The sequence below is a fragment of the Cyprinus carpio genome, chromosome A12 (assembly GCF_018340385.1).
Source record: "Cyprinus carpio isolate SPL01 chromosome A12, ASM1834038v1, whole genome shotgun sequence".
Lineage (NCBI taxonomy): Eukaryota > Metazoa > Chordata > Actinopteri > Cypriniformes > Cyprinidae > Cyprinus > Cyprinus carpio.
The window spans coordinates 11135374-11156560 of record NC_056583.1 but is presented as its reverse complement, the minus strand read 5'-3'; the positions used below and the strand labels follow the sequence as shown (position 1 = coordinate 11156560).

The 21187-nt window shown below is 39.0% G+C and overlaps 1 pseudogene; it reads left to right on the top strand.

Annotated features, from left to right (window-relative positions):
- The first annotated feature begins 12661 nt into the window (after positions 1-12661).
- On the top strand, positions 12662-20590 carry LOC122147128 (annotated as a pseudogene).
- Positions 20591-21187: the final 597 nt, after the last annotated feature.

The window sequence follows — 21187 nt, the reverse complement described above, 5'->3', positions numbered from 1 at the left end:
ATAAAAAAGGGTGCAAAAGTACCGTATTTGTGACGCCTACTAGTTTGGGGTACACAGATCAAGAGATAGTGTCGAAAATTGTACTCGGAACAAGTTGGACAGTCAAGCTGACTCTTCTTTTCTCTCAGGTCTCTACAATGGATACCATAGGTCCAAGTGCTGATCTCCCAGCTCAAAATGAGAGGCGTTCTCTTCATACTCTCCGAGTAGTGAGGATGGCTCCTCGCGATGGTGAGAGTTTGGGGGGGTTCCTTCAAAAAGGGCCGTCACAATCACTGGACACGTGGAAAGTCCATGGAAACAAGATTGGGCGCCAAGCACTAGGTAAGACAATCAGCAAGCTGGGCCTCCAGGTACCACACGGGATGCACCTCTGACAACATTTTAATGGGGTCCATAGTGTTCGTAACAGGGTGGTGCATATAATCTGTTAGCATTGAAATAGTGATTCTTTCTCCTTATGCTTCGCGTCTTCAGAGTTCCATACACAGGAGTGCCCCTTGGAAAAGGAATTAGAGATGGCGTTGGGACCTCCTGAATCGGATCCTTACATGACCGTCTGCTGCGGAAGTATGCTGGGCTCATCTGATGTCAAGCTTCTCAATGACACTTGAGCACCGATTGTTGCTAAGAGACACAATACAGTTAAAAGCTCCCCTACACTTACAGATGATGGTTTAGAATGGTAAGTGCATGTTTAATATAATTAGTTAGTGGTTGTGTCACGTTTTTGTTTTATTGAATCACGTTTTCAAAAGGTTTTTCTAAGATCTTTATAAATCTTTGATTAAATTGGGTTTGTTCAAACATTTGACCGGTGTTTTATGACATGATTTCTTTCTTTCGAAGAAAGGTAGTTGCAACTCTGCCACAAAAAATACTTGGAGAACTAGGCTCTGAAATTTTTAAATTTAATTTACATAGTCATGTAATACTAGTAACAAGCAAGTCTTGTAGTTTTGCATGTGTTTTGCATAGCACATCAAATCCCTCCCTCAACACTCAGTGCTGCCTTTACCTGGGTGCCTGGCCCTGGGATCGACAGTGCCCTATCAGAAAGGCCCCTCAACAATGCGACACACCCCAGGTAACATCAAAGCACTGCTTCTCACTAGATTTTTTTTTAATTTGATTCAGAAAGGCACATAAAGGACTTAATGTTTTTTTGTCCACCGAACTGAATTACGTAATTTTCCTGTTTGTTTCGTCTCCCAGTATGAATACTCTGATATATTGTGCTTTTTATTTCCTGTTCTCAAGCTAAGTACACAGGACTACAAAGCCCCAGCTGGCCACTTGCATGCAATAGGGCACAACAAACCTTGGAAGACCAATCGCACACCAGCTCTTATCTGCCACGACCCAACCTCCAGGACTGTGCACATCAGAAACAGCCCTCTACGTTCTCCTTGAGAGCGGGAGGAGGGCCAAACGATTGGGGTAGATAACTTTTGCTGGGTGGTGGCTGAGGCGTTGTGAGGCGGCCAAGGAAACCGCTTTGGGCCGTATTTTTTTTCTATTTGCGGGCCTGGTAATACTAGCATCTTAGAAGCCGTAAAACTTTATTGAAAATCGCACGGTGTTAAAATGAAACACTATTTAGAACATTCACTTCAGTAAAATTCAACCTGTTGTTTAACTTTTAATAAAGGGATCAGATCATAAATGGCCTCACTCGTTATCTGTGCAGGTTCTGCATGGATGTGATGGAGGAGCCTCATAAGGGGAGCTGCTGGAGGTGTTGAGTAATCTTACCCCTCAGTTATCTGTTTATGACTTATGTTGTTCTTTTTTTATTGAGTTCTTTTGATTTTCATTGCAATGATTTAGTCATCATTTTGTTCTTCTGCAGATTGAATGGCTCCACTTTGAGGACGATCTGTATGCAGCACGGTCCGCTTTTGGGACCTTCACCTCGGTTTTGACTCAAGGTAGCTGCTCTGATTCGCTACAGTTACTCGCCAAGAAGCAGCCAAAGCCCAAGAGCGCACTTCACATGTAAGTGTCTAGAAATCTATATCCTGACCCAAATCAAAGTAAATTCTTCATAGAATTTTTCACATTTTTTAGCACCGTGTTCAATCTCGACTCCCACCTCAGAATAAAACATAAAGAAGGTATTTTTGGTAGTATTTAAAAACTAATCAAATGTGTGATTTGCTGATGTTATGGCACAATTGCAAGAAAGTTACAATTGTCTGGAAATAATTACGATGGAGAAATAGTCACAATCACGACCAAATATAATAATTAAATTGTGAGACAATAACATTACAATACAATTTGAGAAATAAAGACCAAATTAAAAAAAACAGGTGCAGTTACAAGATTTAGTTACGTTGTGAAAATAATGTCTCCGGCAGTTGCAAGTTGGAGTAGTAAACAGGCACAGTTACGAGAAATCGGCGACATTGTGAGATGCATCGTCACAGTTGTGCTCAAATAGTTAGTCCACACCTTACAAGAAAACCATATGGCTCAACTGCAAGAAATAACTACATGGTGTGTGTGATCTATATTGTGTCAGTTGTGAGAAAGTTATTAGACACAAAGCTGCAAATGCAATTAAATTACAATGTGAAGTTGACCTATTTGAATATATTTTGTTTTACTCTGTGGCAGAAAATGGGCTTCCATACCTTTTACATGTCTTCCTAACTAATCTCTGAAAATTCCTCCCAGGTGTGTTTTAGGGTAACACCACAATCCTGGCCGAGGTTCGTGAGCGAGGAGGAGGTTGCTCGGTATTTTGCACATTCCCAGGCTGGAGCTGGAGGGGAAGTTGGCAATGGAGGCAGCGGAGCGGTGGTGTGCCTGACTCCACGGGCCGGCAGGCGTGACGGGTTCCATCAGGGGCCGGGGCCGTTGGTACCATCAGCACTGGGAGTGGCGAGCGAGAAACGGGGCTGGAGTGGGAAGTTTGACGGTGGAGGAAGCAACAACAGTGGCGGAACCGGGCCCTCTGGCTCTACTGGGCAGAGTTTTGGAAGGTTACGGGCAGCTCCCCCTGACCCAGCCTCTGCCCAGGGAGCAGGGCCTAAGTAATTTTCGCCCAGTGGAGCAGCAATGGTGCTGGTGGCAGCGTGGGCAGCAACACAGGGGGCGTTGATCCCTGGCAGGGCGGGGTTGTGGGGCGGCATGACTCCAGGGTACACAAGCAGCAGTCTGTGGGGGTCTCCGGCTGGCTTGGGAAGATCGGCACCCAGATGAGCAGACCTGCAGCAGCGCTGTTGCCTGGAGACCTGCTGGGAGGAGGTGCAGACTCTATCTGACTGACTGAGCGCCACTTACAGACAAATACACATGCAAACACACACACATATACATACGACAAGGGAGGCGATATATAAATAGAAACAGCTATCCTCCTGATATTATCACAGATGCAGGAATATAGGAACATTAATCAGAATACAGGCAATTGTGTACATGCCCTCTGTCACTCAGTTGGGGAACCCGCACCACATGCATAAATATACATCACAGTACCCCCCCTAGAATACATTCGTACACCTATGTAGACGAGATTCCAAAGGTAAGCACTCAAACATCAGCCAGATGCAGCTAATAAACACTGCTGCATTTTGAAACCTAGCAAAATGCATTAATACAAAATGATATAGATGACACTCGGTTACAGATGTACCACCCACATTTGTCACATTTTAAACTCCGAGCAGTGTTTCGAGCTAACACCCATGATCTGATCTTCACAACATTGGGAGCATGGAGGAGCAGTGTGTGGTAGTAAATCAGTACTGATACACACGTACACGCACAACAAACACATACCATTTCTTTCTTATCCTTAAATGAAGACTTCAGCAAGATCTTGAACAGGACATGCAAAACAGTTGGACTTCAATGCTGACTCAACTGGATCAATCCTAAAAACTTGAGGTCATAAAGATCACACACGCTGGAAATATTACTGACTGACCGCTCTCAACACTCAGGCGTTGCACTGTAAAGGTGAAACCAGGACAAAAAAGGACAAAAAAATATGGCATCATACAATGTTCGTTGAACGCTTCACATGTTTAGGCTCCATTTTTTTCATGCAGACAATTAAATTACTCAAAACACTGTTCTGATGTCTGACAAAAACTGTATTTCTCGTTGTCTATTTTTTTTTGTTTTTGAACTGATGGTGTGAAATCCAGAATGTTTCGGGTCGTTTTTGTTTCCAAACGCTGACCTAGTAGTTTTTCTTTTTCGTTAATTGAGTATGTTGTCATAAATGACGATCACATTTGGATGTTACTCGTAGCTGTACAAGGTGCCCTTAGTTCTGCCTGTGACATGGCATCTGAGTGAAGTCCCAGGTAATGGAGGCGGACGTTCTCTTTCGTGCTTTTCTTATGGCATCGTGAGGGAATGCTGTGACAGCCAGAGATTAACAAGCGTGGTGTATTTTACAAGATCAGTGCTGGATTAGGGGTGGTGAGTAACTGTATGAGTGGACAGCTTATTTTCAGGTGTTTGATGTTCTATGTGTGCATGATACGGTATGCAGGTGTGTGTGAGTGAGTGAGTGTAGGGACCGCAAGTTCAAGAACATTGGCACTAATGAAATATTTCTAAGTTGTGGTTTTTTTTTTTTAGCAGGCCTTTTTTTTGCTTTTATATATTGTCTGAAATTTGCACCATAATAATAATAAAGAAAACGATGTTTTTTAGAGAACATGCAACACAACTGAAGGCATTCATACTGAAACATGAAACATGCCAAAAATTATAGTACCAAGCTGAGCTGGATGGGTGTTTTAGGAAACACTTAAAAAGTTACCAGTTGTATTATTATTGTGTTGTCGTGTACCATTATAAATTAAGGCGGGGCTTTATCACATCGTGTTCAGGTTTTTGTTTCTGATTTTACAAAAGAAATTAATTAAAAATGAGAAAAAACAAACAAAAAAAAAAGCAAGACAATAATAAAGGATTGAATTTAAATTTTCGTTGTCAATTGTGTGCCATTTTTTCTTTTCATTGTCATTATTTAGGTGTGTTCTTCTGTTAAAACATTTCTCACAGCTAGAATCTACTCTTATAATATTACAGGTTTGTAGGGGACATGTTTTGTTTTATATCACCTGTTTAAATGGATGAACTTGCTTATCAGGCTCCTTGTTAAATATTTTAGGCCAGTGGTCCTCAACCTTTTTTTGAATCCTGGGCCCCCCCATTGGGTCCGACAAAAATATTCATTCAAAGCCACCATGAATTTTGCATGAATTTTTTTTTTTTTTTTTTCCTGAATAAGGATTAAGGATAAGGACTTATTTTACTCAGTGTCTACCTGATTAAATATTTTAGAGCTTGGCATAAACAATAAAAGATATTATATTCTTTATAAAAAATGCCCATAAGAGTTATTTAAAAAAATGGTACAGGGAACTTTACAGTTCTAGAATATCTATTATACACTTTCTATATCCAGGTTTCCAAGACAATGAGAACCCCTGGTTATTCAAAGAAAAAAAGTGCAGTGAATTAAACTAATATAATGAGCGTTTTTTTATGTCATTGTTTTATCCATTGTGTTATTTTTTAGTGCTTGTTCTGTCTTTTTAATGATTTTTAAGTCATTTCCGATTTCGAGGCCCTCCAATCACTGGTTATTTAACCAGTCTTGTCAATGTTTACGTTTTTTATTTTGTAATAATGACTGACTGTGCATTATCCCAGTTATTAACACGGCTACCTAAATGAGCAAATACTAAAATATTACTTCTTTTTTTTTTTAAATAAATTAAAAAATATTTTTGCGTACATAAAACACGTATTAAATTAAGGTGCCAGGGAGTAAGGTAATCAAAAAATCATTAATAATTGTATATTTTTAAATAGTACATCTTTACCATACTTTCCATTTTTTAAATAAGATAGAAAAGACCATTTCGCTGATTAAACGGAGTGTGGCGGTGTGTAGGCTTCATCATGTGTGGATGGAAGAGAGGCTGCGTACGCACGTCAAGCGCGCGGCCCCTTGAAGTGATCCGGGTCCTTCCGCTAGTTTGTGAATGACATCATTTCATTCTGTGAGAAGTGCGCTGGGATACAAAACAAGGGAGGCTGCTGCTCGCTAGTCCCGCTAATGCAAGTAGGTGCACTAATCCATGTGCTGAGATATGAAATCAAGGATTTAAAAAATCTGAGAGGGAAAGCAGTGGTTGGGAATTACATTTGTGATGAGACGTTTAAAAATTACGCTTGCACTCTTCGCTGTCCAGGGTCCTGTCTTACGAGCGCGAGCCTGTCGACCAGCCTCACTTTTTCCACCATCCTCACGTTAGGTAAGAAAAGATGTCCCTGCTTTAGTGGTCGTATCAGGACATGAGTCTTTAGGATTCGTTTTAGCTGTACCTGAATAAATGTAATTATGTCAACACTCCGAACAGTTCGTGAAATTTCGGGATCAACATGGTCTTGGGTGCGGGCTGCTACAAAACATGGCCTGAAAATCGCTGAAGACAACTTACGGTCTTGTGTGTTCGAATTATGGCAACACGCCATAAAACACTCACGAGAAAATGATTCGTTTTCAATAGATTTCCTTATTCTAACGCTTAAAGCTTGCACACTGATAATCGCGATGGTGCAATAAGAATTAAAATATTAAACCTGTTCGTTGCAAGTTCGTAGGAACTGAACAGCAAACTGTGTTCGGATCACATCACATGACTCAGATGTCAGATGTTAGATGCATTGACTGCCAGTGCTGACTGCAGGTCCATTTCTTTCCCTTTTTTAAAAAAAAATCTGAATGTTAATTAAAATCATGAGCTGGTGAGGATCATCGAAGGAAGGCTGAAGTGAGCATCCTAGTCCACACGCTGCTGTGTGCTGAAATTCAGATCTGTAATTGTTTGAGACTAATGTATTTTGCTCCTAAATCAGGCTCATATTGTGTAGGAATCTAAGGGCTGCTTTTTTAGGGGAAGGAAGCATGGAGTTACGTTTTGTTGGAGGAACTACCGTCTTGGGCGGAAAAGTGGACGTGGCCTCCTTTGGTGAGACTTAACTTGGGTACAAAGAGGAGTATTTATTTAGATGAATTGGCTACTGAATGTATGTATTTAATGGAAGGGGGTTTGGGTCCTGTATGTTTGTCACAAAAAACAAATATGTCGCTCTACATGGTGGCTTTTAATTTATTTTTCAAGTCTTAAATTTTGACCGACAGATAACGTCCGAGTAGTGAGAGCGAGTGAGCATTTAAACTGGAGAGCGTTGAAGACTATAACATCCACAAGTTACATATTGAGCGCAAAGTTCTAATAAGATTGATGCAAGGTGGAGGTAGGAGAACTGATTTCCTTTGGTTTTCTTTTTGATGCTGTGTAATGGGTTTCTAGACAGATGTCTCTTCAATCTTCTTTCAACTTCTTGGGGGGTGGGGAGTTCCCTCAATCAAATGGTGTGGTGGCTGAATGGGGACTACAAGTGTCCCATGTTGAGTTTGGAGCTCCTGGTCGCCACAAGCTTGGAAGACCGCGGCCTTTCAACTTCTGCTCAAGGAATATTCACACTTAAACTGTCCTGCTCCTGGCAGACGCAGGATGGTATTGAAGATTATTTTTTTGGTACACGACACTTTGTGTCTAGATTGAGGGGATGCGTTTGTATTACGTTTGTAAGTGATAAGAACTTGGTGGAGGAAAATGGGCAAAAATCCTATCATATTTATATTGAAAGAGCGGTGCCTTGAGGCCATATCTCAGGGATCGGAACTCATGACAAAAACTGTAAAAAACAGCCACTCAGAACACCCTAGAACAACCGCCCATGGCAACACACTCATAACTCCAAAAATATCATAGCAATTGTATAGCAATGCCATGGCAGTTATCTTCAATGCCCTAGGGGTCATTACAATGCAAGTTTTTACCTGATATAAAATGAGAGCAATATAACATTTATATAGGTTTAGTATGAAGTGATATAGTTTTTTTTTAGTTATTTATTATCATTTGAATAACGGCCCGGCTGGCTGATATTCATGAAGAAAAGCAAATATTTAAAATCTCCTCAGTAAATCACTTTGGGTAAAATGTGTTTTCATGTGCTTATTCTTTCCAGATTAGCCGAATCGAGTACATTCACTCCAAGAGAAACTTCACCTTCACAGAGACATTAAACTGATATTTTAGCTCCTGACTTTGGGGAACTTGCAACAAGGGAAACCTGGTCTATACATCAGAGTATAAGACTTCTGGCTTGGCCAAGAAGCTATCGGGTATCGGGTGATGAACCCCGCGCACAACAATGCAGGCACGATTCCCGTAATCGTTGAGAAATAAGAACGTTGACTGGCACTGCCCCCGCTCTATGCCTCCATAACACACTCGAGTTCGGGGGCATTGTGTAAGGGCACTAGAGGGCCACTGAAATGCAATCCATTTGATAAAAAATGGACTCTTTATTTTGGGGTTATTCTAAATGTCCCTTTCTGTTTCCACAGAGCAAGAATCTCGAACGGTGGATAGATCTCGAGTCTCTGGCTATGTTCTTATGTAGTTTAACTTGGGTTCTCTGCCTTGGGCAGGCCTTAAAGCAGCCACTAAAAGACAACAAAGTATGAGCGAATCAGTGAGAAAAAGATGTCAACCCCCATGAGGTTCTTTGCAAGGGCTATCCATGTGAGTGTGACTGTGATTTGATCAGCTAGAAAATCATTTGAAATAAAAATTTCTCATTTAACTCGGTTCTCCTTTTTTTATAACATCTCCAGCCGAATTTTCAACGCTACATCATGAACTGCTGCCGCTCTAATCCGGTTTGATGACAAACCTGACTACCTCCTACTGAGACAGCTGTTCATGAATCTCTTCCACAGACAGGGATTCTCATATGACTATGTGTTTGACTGAGAACATGCTGAAATTTGTGATGTTTTTTAAACATTTTGCATTATTTATTTGCAGTGCCAGTTCAAATGTGCATTATATTATATATGCATTATGTATATTCTATATATATTATAGTGCTCACATATGTGGGTTTTTCTGACTGTGTCAGGGCTCCAGCAGGGACAGCGGAAGATAAAGAAGAAGGAGCAGAGGGGTTCGAGAGGGGATAGGAGGAGGGATGAAGAGGACCGCGGAGGGTGCACCACCACCCCGGGTTTCTGCGGCTCAGTGAGTCTTTGCCTTCTGGCCCCAACCTCCCGGCCCCTAACAGGGTGCGCAATGGCCCAGACCCCGCCAGCTCAACACCTGCCTCCCGTGTGCCACAGTCTGGTTGAGTCTGAGGATGACCCGGAACGGTGTTATTGATGTCTGTTTTTATTTATGAGCAGGTTATTTATGAAGTATGTGGTTTCTCTTTCTTCTGGAAACCGCATCCGCCTGACCTGACCTTTCTGTGCTGTCAGCACTTAGAACTTAGCCTGTTGATTTGTCTCTCAGGGAACGCATCTCCAAGAGCAGGCCGAGGAGCTGAGAAGGGAAAGGAGAGTGTGTTTACGGCTGCACCGCGGTGCTCCTGCCAATGCCTCCCTGGACCTCCCTCTCCGTCACGATCAGATCCGCATCACTCCCCCACAGGTTTTCATTCACGTGTACTGTTCGTTTTGCTTATTTCCCTGATATTTGTTTTTGTTCTGACCTTTCGTTGTCCTTCTCCACACAGGTTCAACAGCGTTCCATTCGAACACATGGGGAAATGAGCTCTGCAAGTTCTCTGTCATTTACCTGTTTTTAGGAGGTTAAGTGAGTTTTTGTGTGGATCTTTTCATTTTTCACAAATGCATTGAAATGCAATTCATACACATAATGACTTCTCATATATACAATACACCTCTTCTATGATGTGCATGTGTTTTCATTTCTGAATTTTAAAAATGAATCTGGATATTTCTGAGCGTTATGTTATGTCAGGCGATACAACTGTCGCTGATCTCATAATAAAGAAAAAAAAGCATTACGTTTTATTTGGTAAAATCTCTTATGATTTCTTAAAAATATTAGTAAAGCAGTTATAATTTAATTCTATAAATGTAAAAAAAAGTGTCCATCAGATTACAGGTGGTACGGTATGACCAAACATACAGAAATGTGTGGGGAAAGAAAAAAAACATAAAAACAGGAAATGGACATCAGAGAGATGACCCCTGCAGATCCTCATAATTGTTTGTCAAGGTCAATATGTCTATCAATGTGACATTTATGATGGTTAGAATAGGGTTTAGGGATGGTTAGTTCAGGTTGTTAAAATGTGATATGATACAACCCCCCTAAAAGCTTTGATATTTATGAATTAATAATTCATGATTAAATATCATTAACGATGCATTCATTGATCAAAATTGACAGTAAAGACAAATATAAATGTTACAAAAGTTTGATTTCAGAATTCTGTTCTCTCGAACATACTATTCGAAGAATAAAAAAATTTAAAAAAGGTATCAGGGGTTCCACAAAATATTAAGAAAACATAACTGTGTTCAACCTTGATAATAATAAGTTTTTTTTTTGTTTTTTTTTTGAGCACCAAATCAGCATTAGAATAATTTGAAGGATCACTGTGACACTGAAGACCTAAAGTAACGGTTGCAGAAAATTTAGCTTTGCCGGGAATAAAAATTACATTTTAAAATATATTAAAAACAGAAAGTTATTTTAAATAATATTTCACTATATTATTGTTATTACTTGTATTTGAGATCAATAATTAGGCTTCTTTCAAAAACATTTAAAAATCTCCAAAATTTCATGATAGGTATATGTTAGATTTTTTTTTTTATCTTGAACCTGCTTAATTTGACTCAGCTTCTAGTATTTTATAATAAATAACTTTCAGTATTTGAAAAGTACATATTTTCCAACATTCTGATATAATTAACTTGTTGCTAAACATTTACATTTGACTTCCATTTGCAGGATTACAACATTCAACTCCCCTAAAGCATGGTATATTCATCTTTCTATGTAAAACGGGAGTTTGACCAGAGGCAACAAGCAGAAGAAAGAAAGGAACCACATTTCTTGTACATGGACAAGCTCCCCCGTCCTCACGCACTGCAGGTTTGTCGCTGTTGGAATGAGACATCGAAAGATACCGACGCATGTGGACAGTGATAGATACAGTTTAACAAGATCACAAGACTCAAGGCTCAAACAGTGGAAGTGGAAAAGATAGTTTTACCTGCAGCTGATGAAGGTTCTGGTTGTTCTCTGTTTTGTCTGAAATGCCGGGAAGACGAAGGACTTGCTTGTTGGACTGTAAAGTTTAAATTGAAGATATGATAGAGTGTAACAAATGTATCCCTTTGCACAAAAAGTGTTGTATGTTGACACCTTACTGATGTATGAGGTTTTGTTTGGAAAACCATCGTTTCATGTTAAGTATTAAATACGCAAAAAGGTAAGAATTTCCAAGAATGTGGTTTCCAGTCAATTTCGTCGGTGGGTGTTTGGGCTGTAGAGACAACACTGAATGGATATTTTACGATTTGCACACTGTGAACAGATGACTGTTGAATGGTTGGAGTGATGATGATATAAATATGGGCTGTAGTGGGACTAACCTAAAGATCAATTTGTGCAATTTAAAGGCCTGAATTCCACTTACCATTACACAGCGGAAAAATGTGGTCTAATTTGAGATGAAGATTCCTGCATTGACATTAGCCATGACAACCTCATTTATAAATAAACACACATATCATACAGTATAATTGCTTCAGCTTTGCTGAACCTTAATGTGAACTTATTTAGCTATTTTGAACAATCAGCATTTTTAAACAGCTGGTGTAATATAACTCAGGTTCTCAAAAGGCGTTTTAATTCCAGTTTTTACCTCTTTTGAAAGTGGATTATTAATGGATTATTAAAACTGCGTTGGTTGCTTTATAAATCAAGATCACGTAAACACTGAAAACGAGTGGCATTTAACAGTTTACATGTTCGTAAACGTGAACATTTTGTAACTGAATTGATTCAACATAAAACTACATTTCAAAGTGTTATTGCATGAAATGAAACGAAGGATAAGAAGAAAAAAAAACATTTATGCATCTATTCTTGGATTATACCGTAATTCCCTTTCCCCAACAACTCCCTAATATTAAGTAAATATATTAAAATCTTAATTACTAATACAAATTAGTTGGTAGTTTGCAACTTACAGTCGAGCAACTGAGACATTTGGACGCAATTTAAAAAAAGACGTTCCTTTTTAGGAATAATGTACACGATAAATTTGGATTAAATGAGTAAATACTATTTATTAGAACAATACAAAGTATTATTTTTATTTATCTTTATGATTCTAGCAAATGACGTTCAGTATTACATAAGTTCTTAAAAATGCATTATTTACTGTAAATTGCGTCGCTGGAGTAATGACTTTTATTTTGAAGTTTCTAAAGCTACAGCCCCATTTTAGAAAAATAAGCCGCGTGTTGTTGTAGCAGACTTCACAACCGCTTTCCACTTTTATTCCCCGTTAAAACTAATAATCCGCGAGAGATTTATTCAGCAGCAAGGGGGAGTTGGGAAGAAGGAACTGCGTTTCACGGCCAATCCGCCTAGATTGTACATAAAGTCCTTTAGAACAGTCGTGAAATTCACTGTAAGCGGGACAATACGTGGGGAACAAAATAAAAGAACGGAGCGCAGATTTTCCAGCAGAGAATCAGCGGCGCTGGAATAGAAACATGGATGACGGGCAGCAGCGATGGCCTTGTGAGGATTAAGGCCGAATTGCTTGTCGTTTGTTTTCCTTTGTGCACGGCGAATGGTTTTTAAATCTACGTTTAATGTTATTGGTAAGTTGCTCGTTTATCTAGTCTTTAGATTTTTTGTTACCTTACTAATTTTAGGGCGAACTTCAACTAACGTTATGGGACCCAACTTAATTTATGACGGCTTTTCCAAATAAGGTCAATGTATAAAACACGGCAATTTGAACGCTGAAGGCATTCAACAGATGATTTACGGTTCCCTCTAACAATTAAAATACTGCGGAATGTATTGTTGATTCAGAACATGTTTGACTTTTTTTGTCCTATCCAGTCAGAATTGACCATGTGTGTCTTTTCTTCAATACAATGAACATGAATGACTCAGAATGTCATAAACATCTACCTTTTTGTTCCAGAGAACACACAAAAGAACGTCATACGGTTTCAACAACATTAGAGCGAGTAAACATTAAAGTACCTGGTTAAAAAAACATTGACCGTTAGCTTTGAGTTGGTGTTGTAAACAGTGAAGATGTTTACTCTTTTAATAAGAGGTGACGATACACACTAAGATGCTGACGTATGGATCAAATTATATATTTCCCGTTCTTCATACTTAGTAAATAGACAAATTAAATCCACAATTTCTGCAATTTCACAATTTTTTGTTTTTCAAGTACTTTTAGAAATTTAACATTGTGGAATCGAAGCAAACAGATGTGCAGCGTTCTTTGGCTCCACAGTGCAAATCACTGTTCAGAGTAGAATACTTAGAGGCAGTCTAGAAAATTAGCAGATGCGAACGTACTTAAGCATATGCCATTTCATTAAAGTTCGTATGAAATGAAAAATTCACCCTATTTTGTAAAAATGCATATTATTGATCTTATGGTGAATTGATTTTTCACTCCAGCAGCTATGTTTCATGAAAAAGTTGAGGAACTCGTAATTTTTAATCGCAAATAAATTATAATCTCAATCTTCCAGTGATGAACCACAGACTTCTCTCTTGCGATGTTTGCCAGACTTCTACAATTGTTTAGTCTGCTTGAAACCCTGGACCCTTTCTTACAATGACATCAAGTTTGACCTTCAGATTCGCCTCCATCCAATCAAACAAATGATGGTTAGAACCAAACGTCCCCACAACTATTATTTTTCAAATTACACCATATTTACTCAGATGTGCATTACAATATCAAGAAAAAGATCTGTTTCTATTCCGGTTCATTGTGATTTTAATCTTTTTTGACTGAGTTTAGTTTCATTTCTTTGCTTGCCCACACTTATCTTGCACCGTCGTACTTGTGAAATGAGTTTGTGGTGACGAATCACACTGTTTCACACTACTCTTTCCCTTCCTCTGGTTGTCATTGTCATGGCATCACATTTCTACTGTTATGCACACACAATTTTCTGAGGATCTTCCTACGGGGGCGATGATTACACATCACCACTGATTTTAACATCCCAGTCTCTATTGCCACAGCTTTTGAGACGCTGACCGCCATGTCTGTTCATTTGGGGAGGAAGTTGTCAGGATGGCTCCTGGTTCACTAGCCACAATGGCGTCCTACTGGGCCCAACATCTCCTGGCTCCAGAAGCTCCTCTGCTCACTCCAGAGCAGCCTCTTTTCCTCATGACAACTACGGCCCAGGCACTGTCAGGCTTCTTTTGTGTGGACGGGCCGTTTACTCACCTGCAACCAGGTTAAACCACTCTAAACCAGCTTGGCCTGAGAATCAAAACTCAATTCAGTGTATTTTCAAAGTGTTTATCTTTGTTTTTTTGCAGATCTACATGCATTTGCGTTACTACAGCTCTCCCAAGGAGCAGAGGCACATAGTGCGCATCCTTTTCATCGTACCCATCTACGCCTTTGACTCCTGGCTCAGCTTCTCTTCTTTACCAATGACCAGTACTATGTGTACTTCGATACAGTCAGGGATTGCTATGAGGGTAGGCTTTCTTTCAGCTGTCTTCGCATGAGGAGCTTTTAAAAACACGACACTTTGTGGCCTGTTTAATAGCCGTCTCCTGCTTAGAGCAGCTCTCTGGATCTGTAGTCGCTGGGATTTCCAGAAGCAATTGTCGCGTAGTAACCGTGTTTATCGCCACATCAGTGGAGCGGATGCACAGGGATAAACTAATAAACCAGGTGCTTGTTTGACACCAGACTAGTACAGTGCAGGGTTATTATTGAATTAAAACTAAAAACTTTTTCAATGATTAAACAATAACTGATAATGTAATATTTAATAAAAAACAAACTTAAAAACTACATTTCCCCCAAAGCTAAGTTTTATTTCGGCCAATGCCAGATTTATTATTTTTGGAAGTCAAACCTAAACATATATATTTACTCGGTGCAAATTATAGGGTTTGGTAAAACTGTATTCACACTAACTAGCCATCAGCTGCCACTATCTGTCTGTCTCTCTGCATCAGTGAGCAGCTTGTGGCTGCTGGGTGCATGTGTGCTAAATTATAGAGCTGAGATCAACTACACTCCACTGCCACACACACAATGCCCCACAGAGCAAGGGGAAAGGACAAATTAACACCCACCTGGGGATGACTGATTTTATAGAGTGCAACACTTAGTTCTGGAAGTAAAAAATCCCTGTTGTTTTCCCACAGTAACCTAAAGATAAAGATTTAGATTATAACAGGGAAGTTTCATAACAGTACTTTTGTGAATTTGTATCCACACGTGATAATGAAAACAACAAAAAATAATTATTATAATTTACATAAAAAAATGCTCATAGCAGCTGGTTAGGTTATATTATAATTATTTTTATAAAGAAATGTTATTCTTTATTCAGATGTGGTTAAATTGATCAAATTGACAGAAAAACATTAATAATGTGTAATATAAATGTAAGATATTTCTATTATAACTGTACACAGTAATCAATATAATTAAAATAGAAAAGTTATTTTTAACACTTGATGAATAATGATATTTTTACAGTATTAATGTTTTACTGTATAAATAAGCATTAGCGACATCTTTAAAAAATCGTTTTATTCCCCAAACGTTTGAACGGTAGTGTACTTTTATTACATCAAATCAAAGAGTTGTAATGGTGACGATTCATCTTGGATCTGAGTTGGTTCGGTTTCATGCCTTAGAATTCTTAATTTGAAGAAGTTTCTGAAAATCCTTATGGAGAAAATGACTGGTAAAAATGACAAGACTGCTGAAAAGCTATGTCATTTTGTGGGTGTCCATATAACAGATTCTCTGGTGTAGAAAAGCTGAGACGTATGGTGTACTCAACGGATGAAGGCTTCTGGTATTGCACAGTTTTTTTGTTTGCCTGCAGGATGAAGTCGGCCATGCTGTCGTCGGCCTGCGGCTCTCCCGCGCGGCCAGGAGGACAACGACCATTCACAAGGGCTATTTTGCCTTGCCCCACTGTATTGTTTAGCAAAAGTCTTTTTTTGGTGTTTGGTGAAACACTGATGATGGTGATTTAGTCAGAAAGGTCTGCTGTGCTTGACTGCCAGTGCCAAAGTATGAGAAATAATTATGAGGTTTACCACCAAATGTGTTTTTTTGAGAAGGACTCAAAAGAAATCACCCAGACTGAATCTTGTTTTTGTATCACTCACATAAAGATTATTTAATTTCAGTGCATAATTCAAATCCATCTTTTTTGCAGCATTTGTGATCGCATAACTTCTTGAGCTGTGTTAGAATACCTTGGGGGAGAGAGCGCTATCATGGCTGAGATCAGAGGAAAACCTAGTGAGTGAGTGTCAATTATTCCAGTTTTCTGTTTGTGTGAGTAATTTTTCAATGCATTCCTCAAATCAATGCACTGCAGGTATTTGTTTGTAATGGTGTTGTTTCATACGTGGCCGGTTTAGTTCGATTAAACATGACTTGCGATTGCTCTGTTAGTGTGGATCATTGAAATAAGTAGTGAAACGATGCCAATTGAAACGTTGGTGGGCCGAGACTGAGGTTGCGTTACACAACAACGATGTAGTCAAAAAAAAACTGAAGTTTTTACCTTGCGTTTTTAAAAAGTTCACATATACACAACAACGTTTTCAAAAAACGATTAGGCTTTTACACATATCCATGAAACGCCAGCCAGAAACGCTGTATTACATAGGCCCGTACGTAGAGTAGTTGGCGCTGTTACCTTGTTAGTAAACAGTTTACCGTTGCTGTGTGTAAATGATAGCGTCTCCGATGTTGGTTGCATAATATTCGGTGAAGTAAATCCACACTTTGCGGAAGAAAAGCTTTAGCAAACTCTTAAACAGCAACAACAGGTACCATGTACTCCGCCATTATTTTGTGTATGTTTGTTCACGCTTTCCTTTAAAAATCAACACATTATGCGCATGTCCTACATACCAACATGTACTACGCTTGCGCGTGACGTCACCGTTTTCAAAGATTCCCGTTTTGGCTGTTTACACTGGACAACGATAAAACGTTGCTGGCTTTTCAAAAACTTGCAGATTTTCGAAAACCTTTTTTTCAAAAATTATTATTTGTCAGTCCCCGAAAAAAACGCTGTTGTCGTGAGTAAACGAAAACAGGCAAAACGCATAAAAAAGTTTACAGTTTTTGGCTGAAACCTTGTTGTGTAAACGCCCCTGAGACCTCCTGCCACTGTTTTTTGACTCCTTTACATATTTTATGAAACTGCATGTACACACATGAAAACAAGCGCATTTAGACCAGCACGCAGAACGGGACCATATCCTTATGCCTTTTGTTTTTTAATCTTTAGTAGGCGGTGTTAAAAAATGAACAATGTGAACGCTAAGCGAAGCAGGGGACTAAATGCATCATTTTCTTTTTGGTTTGATCCCAAAGAACAAAGAGAACCTGAACTACACGTGTAACCCCCTGTACAAAATATTTAGGTTAAACTGATCTTGTTTTGCTTCAGGTCCGCTGATATACGGTACTAGTTGTCTTTGGTTTGCACAAGACCTACTTCCATTGGCCTTCCTCCGATTTTGCAAACAGGTTTGCTTTTTCGATCACATCGAGGCATCCTTGTTCCTATTGATGTTTTTGTTTTAGAGCTATTTTTTTGAGTAATTTGTTTGTATATCCATTTGCACAGGCCACTTTACAGTTCTGTGTAGTGATGAAACCCCTGATGGCCATGGTTACGGTCATCCTGCAGGCGTTTGGAAAATACCGTGATGGGGATTTCAAGTATGTGGCGGGCTCATGTGATGTGTGGCTATGTTTTACCCAAATACTCCAGATTTTAAATTTCATAACTGAATTGCTGATTTTAGAATTACGTTTTCTGATCCCACAGTGTTGCTATGGTTATGGTTACTGTACGTGACCAATCATCTACACATCTCAGTCAGCCTGTCTCTCTACGCACTTTTCTGTTCTACTTCGCCACCCCGAGACCTCCTCAGCCCTTACAGGCCAATGCTCAAGTTCTTCATGGTCAAATCGGTCATCTTCCTCTCCTTCTGGCAAGGGTAAGATCTACAGCTAAAGAAATATTAAAGTTCAATATGAAATCGATTATTGACCCCGTTGTTTAGATTTAAAACATGGTCCTGAGTCTTACTGTGCACATTTCATCAGTCTACATTATTCTAAAAAAAAAAAATCTTCATGTTATTTTCCATCAAAAACCTGCTTCACCCCCTTCACCCCCAATGTAACTTTTTTTTTTTATTATTCTGTTGAGGTCAATAGGCTTTTATGGTGCCCAATTATTGTATTTGGCTTCTCTATGTGATGTCCAGTTCTTCATGGATTAAAACCAAGCCCTACTTTTTTATTGTTGAATATTCTGTGAAATGCATTGTGTATTTTGAATGCAGTTTCATGTTTACTTTTTAACTATTAAAGTATTGGTAAACTGTGATCTTGCTGGTCTTCCAGGCAGCTGCCTGGCCATCTTGGAGAAATGTGGGTGCTTTTTTTTTTTTTTTTTGGATTCCTCAGATCAGCTCTCCTGAGGTTTCTGTTGGTGAGGGAACCGTTGCCGCTGGATAACAGAACTTCATCATTTTGCATCGAGATGTTCTTTGCCGCCTTGGCCCTGCGACACGCGTTTACCTACAAGGTCGACATGGGGACAAAAGGATGGATTCCTTGGTGAGCTTTAGACGTTTTTCTTTCTTTGTGTCATGACACAAATGGCATATGTTTTTTTTTTTTTTCTCCAATATATTATTATGACAATGTAGAAAAAGTAGTTTACACTACAGTTAAAAAGTTTGGGGTTCCCCCGGTAAGATTTTTTAACGTTTTTGAAAGAATTGGCTGCATTTATATGATAAAATTTTTGTAAAGAGTCAATATAGTAAAAACAGTATTATTATAAAATATTATTTACAATAAAAAAAAAAAATTCTGTTATTTTTTAAAATGCAATTTATTTCTATGATGGCAAAAATGAATATTCGCAGCCATTACTCCAGTCTTTAGTGTCACATTGATCATTTGTTGAAAACAGTTTTTTTGCTCCTTAAAGGGATACTCAACCCCAAAATTAATATTTTGCATTAATCACTTACCTCCATGTCTTTCCAAACCCTTAAAAGCGTTGTTCGTCTTTGCGAACACCAAATTTAAGATGTTTTGGATGAAAAACCAGGGGCTTGTGACTGTCCCATAGCTGGACAAGTAGAATAACAGTGGTCAATGTCCAGTAAAAAAAAGTATGAAAACACGTCAGAATAGTCCATCTGCCATCAGTGATTCAACCGTAACGTTATGAAAGAAACGACAATACTTTTTGTATGACGATAAACAGAAATAACGACTTTATTCAACGTAGTTTTTCTTATTCCCACATCAGCGTAGCGCCATTTTGGAGAATCTGAGCTTAGGCTCTTCTGTGTCAGCTCTTTTGATAAATAGAAAGGTTTTTTGGAATATATATATATATATATATATATTTTTTTTTTTAACATTATTAAATGCTTTAATGTCACTTGATTTAATTTAATCCATCCTTTCTGAATAAAAACATGTATTTCAAAAGTAAAAAACTTATAGACCCCTTGCTTTTTTTTTTTATCCTAATCTAGGAATGGTTTATTGAAGTTACAAGAACAGTCATTCTCTCTTAACATTTTGTCAGATTCATAATGGCTGACTTTCTCTTTTCTTCTTCTGCTTTTATTCTGTAAATTATTAATTCCTCAATCCATTCATTGTCATCTGTTCTTTCAATGCTTTTTATTTATTTATCTTTGCACATCTTGCTTTCAAATTCTCCTCATTTTATTTGCTCATCCCATGCAACACATCCCACCCTTCCACCCCAGTTTCCATCTTTTCTTTGTTTCTTTCTTTTAATGCTGCACTCAAAAGGCCCTTTTCCTACATATGGACAGTACGGTAGGCTACAGTTCCTGATCTCTAAACCACATCTCATTTCTATTGATAGTGTAGGGACAGAGAACTCTTAAAAGGATAGTTTCCCCAAAAAAATGCAAACGTCGATCTTGTGTTTTTCCTCTCTTTCTTTCTCTGAAGCGTCTCTTCAATCCTCATGCCACCATCCATCTCTACCATTAAGTTCTTTGTCCCCTTTCTCAAGGTCACTGTGCCCCCATGAAGAGCATCTCCAGCAGCTTGAAGGAGACCATGAACCCTGGAGATATGGTTCAGGATGCCATCCACAATTTCTCCCCAGCCTACCAACAGTACACCCAACAGTCCACCCTGGAGCAGGGGTCACCGCGCCGCCCATATCCCCGCAATCACAGCTGCGTGAGCGCCCGGGACAATGAGAAAACCCTGCTGCTTAGCTCCGATGATGAGTTTTAACTCGCTCACCTGTCGTCCTGAGCAGAGGTACTCCGTAAGGGACTGTTTACTGCTGTGGTAGTGTAATGATGAGGTTACGTTAACATAGGAACAGGTTATTAAAGGACCATCTTAAAGCAAGTAGTTGCATTCAAGTGCAGTAGAATATGAAATTAAGCTGCTTATACTTGCTTTGAGTTGTTGAAACAGTCTTTAAAGAACAATCTTGATGTGCGTTTATCTGATAATGTTGAATGACGTTAAATAATACATTCATCTGTACTTTTAGCCAATTTTGAAAACCCACATGGTCTGACACTTCAGCATTTGAATTGATGTATTTTTTTACGCTTGTAGTTTTATATAGGGGGTGTTTGGACATCCCAGCATATTTATAAAGAGCAATGTATTGGAGGGGCCCCCATTCGGTGGGAATGTTTCCGTTTTTGATTTACAAGTTCAGTGCACCTTTCCATCTGTTTCATCAGTGTTTATAGCTTCCCCAGTGATTTAAAGGGCAGGTACAGCAGTAATGAAAGAGCGGACTGACGGTAGAGAGAATACCAGCTGTTCAAACACACTGTTGTTGTTTTGACGGATGAATCAAGGGGAGGGGAGAGGTTGATGGTCCCACGATAAGATTACAGATTTTTTTTAGGCGGTCCTGGATTAAAAAGGATGGAACATTACTTGCCTGATGCAGATCAGCACAGGCTTTCAGAAAAGT